We start from the raw sequence: 12,192 nt of genomic DNA on the forward strand, positions 1-12,192 counted from the left end.
TGTATATTTGTAATTTTGTGCTCTTCTAAAGGGATCTCCGTGAATGAAGAATGAGAGGCAGTCAGAATGTAACACATGGACAGACTCTATAATTGCTCCTTTTGTTGGGGTTGATGATCTCCATAATGACTTTATTTACAAACAAAACAATGCAGTCTCATTGTAACGCAGATCTAGTTACAAACAGAAATGTACACACTAGATGGTCAGAACCTGATTGGTTCCAGTCTATTGATTATCACTTAATACCAACCGGGTCACGGGGTGACTTGGAATGTTCTATTCCAAAAACGGGATGTAACCACATTTTCATGTATGGGAATGTATTAATAAATTCAGCATTCGTGCACGTGTGTGAGACCAACAGGGCTATTCACTAACAGGATTATTCACTAACGTGGGAATTCAAAGGGAATTTTACATTGAAGGCCAAAGTAAAAGAATTGGAAGCACAGACTTGGAATAACCCTATAAAGTAAGAATTCAAAGTGAATTTCAAATTTAAGTAGCCAAACGTTGTCCAGTTTGGCTTATTTTGACCTGGAATTTGATATTCACTTTGATTTTACTCTGAATTCATTCACACTTTAAATGGACAATCCACTACCCAAATGCAAAGAAACAAAAAAAACAAACACCACTATTTAGCAGATATACGTCAGTGAAGCCATGCACAAGTTTATATATGCATTTTTTTTATTGGGGATTTATCTAAATACAGCAGCCTTTGCAAGCCTGCCCTTCTAACCCTGCCCAGACTTTCTGTGTCTGTCCTATCACAGAATTCCCAATGTAGCTTAATGAGAAGTCTTTGCAGGGCAGGTGCTGTGGGCAATTGCAGCTTCTTCTTTTTCCCCATATATCATCTTTATTGGTATACATTGAAGTAGATACAAATATATATAAGGGTAGTTGTCATTAGCTTGGCTAATAGAGCTTGGTTGCTTCATCTAAGTGTTGCTTCTAAGTGTGTGTGTGGTTGGAGATATTCTGGAGAGTTTTACAGAAGCTTCAACTGTCTAATAGTTGTGCTAAGAGTTCTTTTTTACTGTTACAGGTAAGATTCATCTGTAGGAAAAGGTTACTGACTGCACAAGGTTTGATTTCCTGTTGGTAATTATAAGGCATTTGATTGGATTAGGTAGCTACTTGCTATTGATTGCTATTTAAATTAGCTATTGTTTGCTAATAAGCAGAGGCCTACCCAGGTGTTAAACATTCCTAGTGGGAGGTGATTTTAGGAGTATATAAGGGTAGTTGTCATTAGCTTGGCTAATAGAGCTTGGTTGCTTCATCTAAGTGTTGCTTCTAAGTGTGTGTGTGGTTGGAGATATTCTGGAGAGTTTTACAGAAGCTTCAACTGTCTAATAGTTGTGCTAAGAGTTCTTTTTTACTGTTACAGGTAAGATTCATCTGTAGGAAAAGGTTACTGACTGCACAAGGTTTGATTTCCTGTTGGTAATTATAAGGCATTTGATTGGATTAGGTAGCTACTTGCTATTGATTGCTATTTAAATTAGCTATTGTTTGCTAATAAGCAGAGGCCTACCCAGGTGTTAAACATTCCTAGTGGGAGGTGATTTTAGGAGTATATAAGGGTAGTTGTCATTAGCTTGGCTAATAGAGCTTGGTTGCTTCATCTAAGTGTTGCTTCTAAGTGTGTGTGTGGTTGGAGATATTCTGGAGAGTTTTACAGAAGCTTCAACTGTCTAATAGTTGTGCTAAGAGTTCTTTTTTACTGTTACAGGTAAGATTCATCTGTAGGAAAAGGTTACTGACTGCACAAGGTTTGATTTCCTGTTGGTAATTATAAGGCATTTGATTGGATTAGGTAGCTACTTGCTATTGATTGCTATTTAAATTAGCTATTGTTTGCTAATAAGCAGATGCCTACCCAGGTGTTAAACATTCCTAGTGGGAGGTGATTTTAGGAGTATATAAGGGTAGTTGTCATTAGCTTGGCTAATAGAGCTTGGTTGCTTCATCTAAGTGTTGCTTCTAAGTGTGTGTGGTTGGAGATATTCTGGAGAGTGTTGCTTCTAAGTGTGTGTGTGGTTGGAGATATTCTGGAGATAAACAGGAGGTAATCTGAGGTATCCAGGAGGACAAATAAAAAAAAAAAAGGTAAAATTTGTTTGATTTAAATTATTCGCCTCATTGGAATGGCAGACTTAGTTCAGTGTAATAGTTGCTTTGCATTTGTTTCACGTTCCACTTTTTGGAAGTTTGGTTGTTGTCTAATCTGTAGACAGTTCTCTATCTTGCGGCAGGAGATTGTATTTTTGAAGTCTGAGATTTGTAAATTATCTGGTAAACAAATTCAGGCTGGAACTGCTGCAAAGCCATTGCCGCAGAGACATACTAGGAATGGCAGATGGATTACTGTAGGATCTGGTAGACTTGGAGTTGTGGATAAAAGGCATATTGCACAGTCTGTTGTTCTACATAATTCATTTTCTGCACTTTCAGAGTGTAGTGGTGTCCTGGAGATAGGCACTGAGGCTAGTGGTGTTGTGCAGAGAGGCACTGAGGCTAGTGGTGTTGTGCAGAGAGGCACTGAGGCTAGTGGTGTTGTGCAGAGAGGCACTGAGGCTAGTGGTGTTGTGCAGAGAGGCACTGAGGCTAGTGGTGTTGTGCAGAGAGGCACTGAGGCTAGTGGTGTTGTGCAGAGAGGCACTGAGGCTAGTGGTGTTGTGCAGAGAGGCACTGAGGCTAGTGGTGTTGTGCAGAGAGGCACTGAGGCTAGTGGTGTTGTGCAGAGAGGCACTGAGGCTAGTGGTGTTGTGCAGAGAGGCACTGAGGCTAGTGGTGTTGTGCAGAGAGGCACTGAGGCTAGTGGTGTTGTGCAGAGAGGCACTGAGGCTAGTGGTGTTGTGCAGAGAGGAACTGAGGCTAGTGGTGTTGTGCAGAGAGGCACTGAGGCTAGTGGTGTTGTGCAGAGAGGCACTGAGGCTAGTGGTGTTGTGCAGAGAGGCACTGAGGCTAGTGGTGTTGTGCAGAGAGGCACTGAGGCTAGTGGTGTTGTGCAGAGAGGCACTGAGGCTAGTGGTGTTGTGCAGAGAGGCACTGAGGCTAGTGGTGTTGTGCAGAGAGGCACTGAGGCTAGTGGTGTTGTGCAGAGAGGCACTGAGTCTAGTGGTGTGGTGCAGAGAGGCACTGAGGCTAGTGGTGTTGTGCAGAGAGGCTTGAAGACTATGGTGAGGCCTAATAGAAAGCAGTTGTTGTTGGGGGATTCCATCATAAGAGGTGTGGAGATGGACAATGGTGGTCTTGTGAGGTGTCTTCCCGGAGCTACTGCTCACAGAGACAGGAGACGTATCTGTAATATTGTTAAGCAAGCAAAGCAGGAAGGGGAATTGGATGTACTTGTCCATTTAGGGACAAATGACTTGGCTTGCAATGAGGTTTCAGAGGTTAAGGAAGTTTTTAGTGTTTTTGCCAATGATATACGGCAGGTTGCTTCCACACTGTCATTCTCTGAAGTTCTGCCTGTGCATAACACTCAGAACGACAGGCGGATGCGTATTAGGGACTTTAACTTGTGGCTTGGTAAATGGTGTCGGGAGCAAGGATTTGGCTTTATTGCTCATGGTAGCTCTGTTTGGAATGGAAATAAACTGTACAAAAAAGATGGTTTGCATCTTTCTCAAAAGGGAACAAATGTTCTCAGTGAGCAGTTCAGAGGTTTTGCTAGGATGTTTTTAAACTAGGAGGGGGGGGCAAAAGGGTGATAAAACATCAATCCAATTGTCCCCCAAAACAAGGACAGAAGGTGCCTGTAGCAAGTGTGTTAAAAAATGATAAGCTTAGAGTCATGTCTACAAATGCTCGCAGTTTAGGGAATAAGATACATGAACTTGTGGCAATAATGGCAACTGATAGTGTAGATTTAGTCGCTGTTACCGAGACATGGTATAATGAGAAAAATGACTGGGACATAGCAATACCAGGGTACTCTTTATATAGAAAAGACAGGGAAGGCAAGAAAGGGGGAGGGGTGGCCCTGTATGTAAAGGATAGCATAAAATCTAGCCTAATAAAGGTTAGTGAGGCGAACATAGAGTCCGTTTGGGTTACGTTAGAATTTGGTAATCACACAGTAACTCGTGTAGGTGTGATTTATAGGCCCCCAGGACAAATTGAAGAGTTAGATAATCTACTAGTTGAAGAAATAGCTAAAATGACAATGAAGGGGGAAGTTATCATCATGGGTGACTTTAATCTTCCTGATGTGAATTGGAAAACAAAAATAGCTACTTGTGCCAGGAGCACACATATTCTAAACTCCCTACTGGGATTGTCTCTAAAACAAGTCGTTGAGGAGCCAACTCGTAAAGAGGCCATACTAGATTTAGTGTTAACAAATGGAAATTTGGTATCAGATATTACTGTAGGTGAAAGTTTAGGATCCAGTGATCATCAGTCAGTGTGGTTTAATATAAGAACAGTGACTGAGTCACACCACACAAAAACAAAAGTTTTAGACTTTAGAAAAACAGACTTTTCTAAAATTAGAATATGTGTAAAGGAGTCATTATCAGACTGGAGCAATTTATATGGAGTCCAAAATAAATGGGATTATTTAAAAGTTGCACTACTGAAGGCAACAGAAAATTGCATTAGGCTTGTCAGTAAAAGCAAAAAATTCAAGAAACCACTGTGGTACTCCGCAGATGTGGCCAAAATAGTAAAAAACAAAAAGTTAGCATTTAGTAATTATAAAAAAAACCAGAGTGAGGAAGACAGAATGACCTATAAGATTAGGCAGAAAGAGGCTAAGCAAGTTATAAGAGCTTCCAAATCCCACACAGAAGAGAAAATAGCACAGTCAGTAAAAAAGGGGGACAAAACTTTTTTTAGATACATAAATGAGAAAAGAAAAGTAAAACAAGGATTAGTTAGATTAAAAACAAAAGAAGGAAGGTATGTAGATGAGGATAAAGGTCTAGCTGACTGCCTCAATGAATATTTTTGTTCGGTATTTACAGATGAAAATGAAGGAAAGGGACCTCTGTTAACAAAAAGGATAAATGAGTCATTTATTACACGTGAGTTTACAGAGGAAGAGGTTCTATTTCAACTGTCAAAAGTAAAGACAAATAAGTCAATGGGACCTGATGGAATACACCCAAAGCTATTAAAAGAGCTTAGTGGTGTACTAGCAAAACCATTAACAGATTTATTTAACCAATCATTGAAAACAGGAGTAGTCCCAGAAGATTGGAAGTTAGCGAATGTTGTGCCCATTCACAAGAAAGGTAATAGGGAGGAGTCGGGCAACTATAGGCCAGTAAGCCTTACTTCAGTAGTGGGGAAAGTGATGGAAACCATGTTAAAGGATAGGATTGTTGAACATCTAAAAACACATGGATTTCAAGACCAGAGACAACATGGGTTTACTTCAGGGAGATCATGCCAAACTAATCTTATTGATTTTTTTGATTGGGTAACTAAAATTATAGATCAGGGTGGTGCAGTAGACATTGCTTACTTAGATTTCAGTAAGGCTTTTGACACTGTTGCACATAGAAGGCTTATCAATAAACTACAATCTTTGAGTTTGGATTCGAATATTGTTGAATGGGTAAGGCAGTGGCTGAGTGACAGGCAACAGAGGGTTGTAGTCAATGGAGTATATTCGAAGCTTGGGCTTGTCACCAGTGGGGTACCTCAGGGATCTGTACTTGGACCCATTCTCTTTAATATTTTTATTAGTGATATTGCAGAAGGTCTTGATGGTAAGGTGTGTCTTTTTGCGGATGATACTAAGATATGTAACAGGGTTGATGTTCCAGGAGGGATAAGCCAAATGGAAAATGATTTAGGTAAACTAGAAAAATGGTCAGAGTTGTGGCAACTGACATTTAATGTGGATAAGTGCAAGATAATGCATCTTGGACGTAAAAACCCAAGGGTAGAGTACAAAATATTTGATAGAGTCCTAACCTCAACATCTGAGGAAAGGGATTTAGGGGTGATTATTTCTGATGACTTAAAGGTAGGCAGACAATGTAATAGAGCAGCAGGAAATGCTAGCAGAATGCTTGGTTGTATAGGGAGAGGTATTAGCAGTAGAAAGAGGGAAGTGCTCATGCCATTGTACAGAACACTGGTGAGACCTCACTTGGAGTACTGTACACAGTACTGGAGACCCTATCTTCAGAAGGATATTGATACCTTAGAGAGAGTTCAAAGAAGGGCTACTAAACTGGTTCATGGATTGCAGGATAAAACTTACCAGGAAAGGTTGAAGGATCTTAACATGTATAGCTTGGAGGAAAGACGAGACAGGGGGGATATGATAGAAACATTTAAATACATAAAGGGAATCAACACAGTAAAGGAGGAGACTATATTTAAAAGAAGAAAAACTACCACAACAAGAGGACATAGTCTTAAATTAGAGGGACAAAGGTTTAAAAATAATACCAGGAAGTATTACTTTACTGAGAGGGTAGTGGATGCATGGAATAGCCTTCCAGCTGAAGTGGTAGAGGTTAACACAGTAAAGGAGTTTAAGCATGCGTGGGATAGGCATAAGGCTATCCTAACTATAAGATAAGGCCAGGGACTAATGAAAGTATTTAGAAAACTGGGCAGACTAGATGGGCCGAATGGTTCTTATCTGCCGTCACATTCTATGTTTCTATGTTTCTATATATATATATATATATATATATATATATTTTTTTTTTTTTTTTTAACGTCACATATTTCATATAGCATTACAATTACAAATAACAAATAGGGTCACAATCGTCATGTACAAATAAACATTATCATGATTAACATGGTCAAGCCACAGACAGCTTGTTGCCATACATTCAGGACTTGAGTTTACAGCGTGCTGTGGGTTAACTTCATATAGAGGATTGTGTTTCATAATGCATAAATCTTTGATAGGAAGTCACGTAGCTGAACGCTATAAGCATGTACATTGGTATAGATGTGAGTAACAAAGTTATAGTGTATAGTTTGTTATATACTGTTTGTTTGTTTTTATTCTTTTTTAATGAATTATTTATTAGTAGCGTCGAAATATACACTTGAACTTTTCATCACCTTATCTCAGTTCATGACACAACCCGGTTGTTACATCCTCAGAGTCACAATTCTTCTATGGTGAGTGGATATCGTGTAATTTTAGAATTGCTGCCTCTTGAGTTTAGCTCCACTGAACTAACCAAACCAGGAAGTAACAGGACTGGTTCTCTGATTGACAGCCGGGGTGTGTCAAAAGGTTTATTTATAAAAGTGCCAATTTCTATTTGTAAAATGAAAAAAGAAAAAAAAAGGAAAGAGGACACACTCTTCACACAAAGTATTTTAAGAAGCTATTGTGCTTTAGGTGTCCGGAGTGTCCCTTTAATTAATCTGATGGATGAAATTGAGATTATCTTATTGCACTTACTGCTTTTAATGATGTTCTAACATTGATGAAACAAGTACTATAGATTCTAAAGTGTAGAAGATAAGACATGTCATGCAGGGAAAGTTCTTGTGATACATAACTCAGAGAATACACATAGAACTCTGCTGATCTGATCCTGAACATGCATTCTACATATTGCACACAGATAGCAAAAATGGATCAGGACTACAAAGGACCATAATTTTAATGCCAAAAATAGGATGACCCCCCCATCTCCGTACACATGTATTGCGTGCTGAGGAATATGTTGGCGCTGTATAAAAAACTGTAATAAAATTCAAAATGGCAGGTGTGGCTGTAGTTACAAAAACAAATAGCAACCAGGGGAGGGCTGGCAGCCTTAGGCCTAGGGGGCAAATCCAGTCAAGTGGCCCATTGCATCACCATGCCCACCTTTTCCTGGTTTTATAATGCAGTCAGTCACACCAAGTCTCTCCCTCACTCCGCAGGTGCTGCCTAGTGCCTATCCTCTGCCTCCAACCTCCAAGAAGATTGTCTTTGCGAGGACTGGGAGCTGTAGTTTCCTTTCCTTTGTCTAATTATGCCAAGCTATGATGGTGCTTTGTGTAACCCTTTAAACAATATGCTATTCCATATTTTTTTTATTTTAAACGTTTTCAAAAAATGTTTTGTTTTTTTTAACCAAGTTATGATTTGTTTTTCACCCCAAACTTTTTTATTTTTAAACTGATTTTCATAATGAGGACTCCCAAGGAGCGTGGATAGTTGTACAGATCACTGACTGATACAGAAATAGAGAAATCATTATTGAAGAAAAGCATAAGGATTATATATTTTATAAGAACAACGCAATTCAGTGTGTCAGGTGCTTCAAAATTAGTGATGTGTCAGAACTAGTGTTTGTACTAGCCAGGAAAAAACAACCTGTGACACAGTAGGTGGAGATATAAATGCAATATAAACGAGTCATACTGTGATGTAATTCCAGTAAAATACAAGTTTAGCAGGCTAAGATTGCCACAAGGCATATGTATGTATATGTGTTTGTAGTATCAGTTACTTAATTACACGTAGCTAAGATACTGTCATCACTGTACTGACCAGGTGCAGGAATGTAAGAACTGGAATTACGCGTCCCTCTCCTTTGTATCAGATGAGCCACGTGGTTAGACCGGATGGATGAGTTTAGACTCTATTCATTAAATAGGTTAAGGGTATGTGTGGGTGTAGTTAATTGTGGGAGGAGCTACAGTGCTATATAAGGAATGTACTCTATGTATTCAGTACTCAGACTTTGCTGTATTTTGGTGACGCTAGTCCCTCTGAGTCCCGATCGGTGATCCAATAAAGAATCTCTTCCTTCCTGAAGAAACCTGTGTCCATCTCTCTGTGCTTGGCTTCCGTCAGTTTCTCCGGTATCATTTGGTGCATTGGCCGGGAAGCTCATCGTTCAACGGTAGCTGAGAGGCAGAGGCGTGAGACGGTCTATCTTTGCCCACGTTCTCTACGGCTGCACCCCTGAACTTCTGCGTGGACCTCCCTTCGTCTCGGCGCCACTGGTCTGTTGTCCAGGAGATCATCGGCCTCTACGTGAGAAGTGCTGGGGTGTCCCCGTCGATGAGTGTGAACTCAGGTTCAGGAACGAGGAGGTAAGATAACTGCTGTTTTAGACGGCAGGACCCGCTAGGGGTATACCGATTGTGCGGTAGGCCCAAAGGGGTTTTTGAATCTGTATCTGCCCCCTCTGTCGGAGGGAAGGAGCGAAGGCGCACCGCTCGATCGAACGCTCTTTAGTCAGACCGTTTGATTTGGTTAGTCAGGCGGGGTCCTGGTGTAAATAGCCCTAGCCGGACACCGGTGTCTTGTCTAGACTAGCGTTCTAGGGTGTATATTACGTTCGCTAGGTCGGAGGGACCGGGAGACTAAGCGGCGCCTGTGTAAATTCGGTTCGCTAGTTCTCATCCTATCTGGGCTAAGTGGGAAGGCGTGTAAATTTGGAACCCACTAGACCAGGGGTAGGCAACCTTTTAGCAGCACTGTGCCGATATAGGATTGTGATGTCCCGTAGCGTGCCGGTCCTATTTTTTAAAATTTAGGTGTGTATGCTGCCATATTCTGTTTGTGTTATTTTTACTGCAGTTGCTTTGCATCATTGTATTTGTGCGTATATGAGCTATTATATTGTATATGTTCATTAGTAGTTTATGATACATATGAATGTGGGCTGTGTATGAGGGCTGCTTGGGGAATTGTGTGTGGATGGATATGTCACATTGGGTGTTTGGTAGTGTGTGTGGGCTGTTTGGGGTATTGCATGTGAAAGGCTGCATGTGGGGTTTGTGTGCATGTATGTGGATTGTTAGCGGGTTACGTTTGTGCAGATTGTGTGTATGTTTGTGTGTGCGCTGTTCGTATTATTTGTATAAGGGGAGGGTTATTCTTCATTTCTGTGTTATGAATGTAAATTAGTGATAGTAAAAATGTCTATTTACTGTGTATACCTGTATTCAATATCTACTCAAAATGGCTGCTAGAGCACCCGCTCCCACCGACTAACTACCTCGTGTAACAAGATGGCGCCTACATCCGGAGTAAAATCCCGGGATGATGGTGACATCACGCCTCGTAGGATGTGCATTAGATAAGACACTTAACCAATTAGAGATGTATTCTCTCTGTTATCTACATTTTTGCATATGATGTATTTTTGCCTTTATAAGGGGCTTGCCGCCCCCTGAGTAAACATTCCGAAGTTTTTTTATTAACCTGATACCTGTGTCTCAGTGTAATTTACTTCAACGTGCACGCATTTATTTTAACAATTTGGAAAGGAGCAGATACTCAGATAAACACTTGGTTTGATCCACAATATCTGTGTATATCTAGCAGTATGGTTGGCTTCCCTGGGTTCCAGTGGGGACCAGGCTGGCCTGGTACAGGTCAAAGACAGGAGCTGCAACAGCAGCTGCAGGCTGCTCTACTACGTTGTGGATTCCCATTCACAAGTGCTTGGAGGAAGTGATCTGAGATAATTTCCTTTATCATCTTTTCGTATTAGCAGATATTTGAAGTTTTACTGGGACTCCTGATAGGCCACAGCCTGTTTGGCTCTAGCAGCCTTGAGTGCCGTGCAAAGACACCTCGAGTGCCGTGCACGGCACTAGTGCCGCAGGTTGCCTACCTCTGCACTAGACTTTTGATAGTACGACTAAGAGGCGCCTGTGTAAATTCGGATCTCTAGCTCGTTGTATAGTGCGACTAAGAGGCGCCTGTGTAAATTCGGTTCTCTAGCTCGCTATGTATATGTGGTGATTGGGCAGTGTGGCTAACCAAAACGGGTGTATATAGTTTTAGGTAGTCCATTCAAGGTACTGGCCAATAGTTTAGTTGGGAATTGTAAATGTGTTAACGATTGTTTTAGTAAAGTGTATATCTTGTTAGATAGCGCGAGCTCAGCCGTCTAGCGAGAGTGTTAATAGTGTGTTGCTGTATTATAGTGCACGGTACCATAACCCTGTATATTTACTGACATTATATAATAAGTACTAATCATTGTCGTCCATTGCATGTTTAACACCATAACCACTAATAATTGTATTGTGACCTTAACTTGTGCTTTGACCTATGCTAACCGTACTGTAACCGCTATTTGTAAAAGACGATGTTACTGGGGTGTGTTATAGACGGGTAATTCGTATATAGAGAATTATAGCGTGGGTGACTGTGTAGTTACGCCAAAGGGCATAATATTGATTATATAGTGACTGGTGTAGCAGCTGTGTGTGTACGGGAATTCCCTGAGTGTTTATTGTTATTGTGTACGTTTCACTTGGTAACCGTACCACGTGGTGCTGTTGCCAGAGGAAACGGGTGTGACTGTTGAATAGTACGCATGTATAGTAATCGTTGTCGACGACGTTCCACTGTTAAATATGGGTGCGTCGCAGTCAACGATTCCGGATCCCTTAGGATGTATGGTTAAGAATTTTAAAAAGGGATTCAAAGTTTGTGATTTTGGGGTTAAGATGTCCCCTGTACGTTTGGTCACTTTGTGCACTAGGGAGTGGCCTACTTTGGTTGCGGCATGGCCGCCACGTGGCAGTTTGGATCCAACTCTGGTACAGCGCTTACACGTGGCTGTATCAGGTAGGCCTGAACTTTACGGCCAGTTTCCTTATATTGATTGTTGGAGACAGGCCGTAAATGACTCGCCAAAATGGCTCCGGACATGCCACGAGGAACAGTGTCGCCTCATGGTAGCTAGGACTTGTTCGTCCACTAGGGCTGGTGTTAGGCCCATTTTGGACACGCCCCCTGAGTCCGAGATCCCTTTGCCGCCCCCTTACTTTCCGGTAAGAGGAAGTGACGCAAATACAGGAAGTCCTGTAACCCTTCCCTCATTACCCTCATCCACTTCCGCTTCCTCCTCCAGTACAGGATCCACCCCCCCTCGTACTAAATCTCCCCTTCCGGAACCAGAACCCACCCCCATTAGAAACGAATATCCTGATTTGGCGCCACTTCAGACTTCCGGTCAAGCTTCATCTAGCTCGGCCCGAAGTGTTCTATTCACTACCTTTTCCCAAAACCAACCTCCCACATCCCCATACCCTATATCTCCCCGACCGGAACCCATGACTGACGCTTCCCTACGTAGCCCCATCCAAACCCGACAGTTGACTGGTGCCCAACAATTAAAGCACTATCAGATGCCTCTTCGCTTAAATCCCGGGTCAGCTTATATCGATGCCGCAGGTCAAATGGCACACGCTGACCCTGTCTTCGTATATGTCCCTTTC

The 12,192-nt window shown here is 41.6% G+C and overlaps 1 protein-coding gene across 1 annotated transcript in view; it reads right to left on the reverse strand.

Annotated features, from left to right (window-relative positions):
- OLAH (oleoyl-ACP hydrolase) overlaps positions 1–12,192 on the reverse strand; it is a 53,161-nt gene that overhangs the window by 7,698 nt on the left and 33,271 nt on the right. The window lies entirely within an intron of this gene.

Source organism: Pelobates fuscus, chromosome 4 (genome assembly GCF_036172605.1).
Source record: "Pelobates fuscus isolate aPelFus1 chromosome 4, aPelFus1.pri, whole genome shotgun sequence".
NCBI classification, from domain to species: domain Eukaryota; kingdom Metazoa; phylum Chordata; class Amphibia; order Anura; family Pelobatidae; genus Pelobates; species Pelobates fuscus.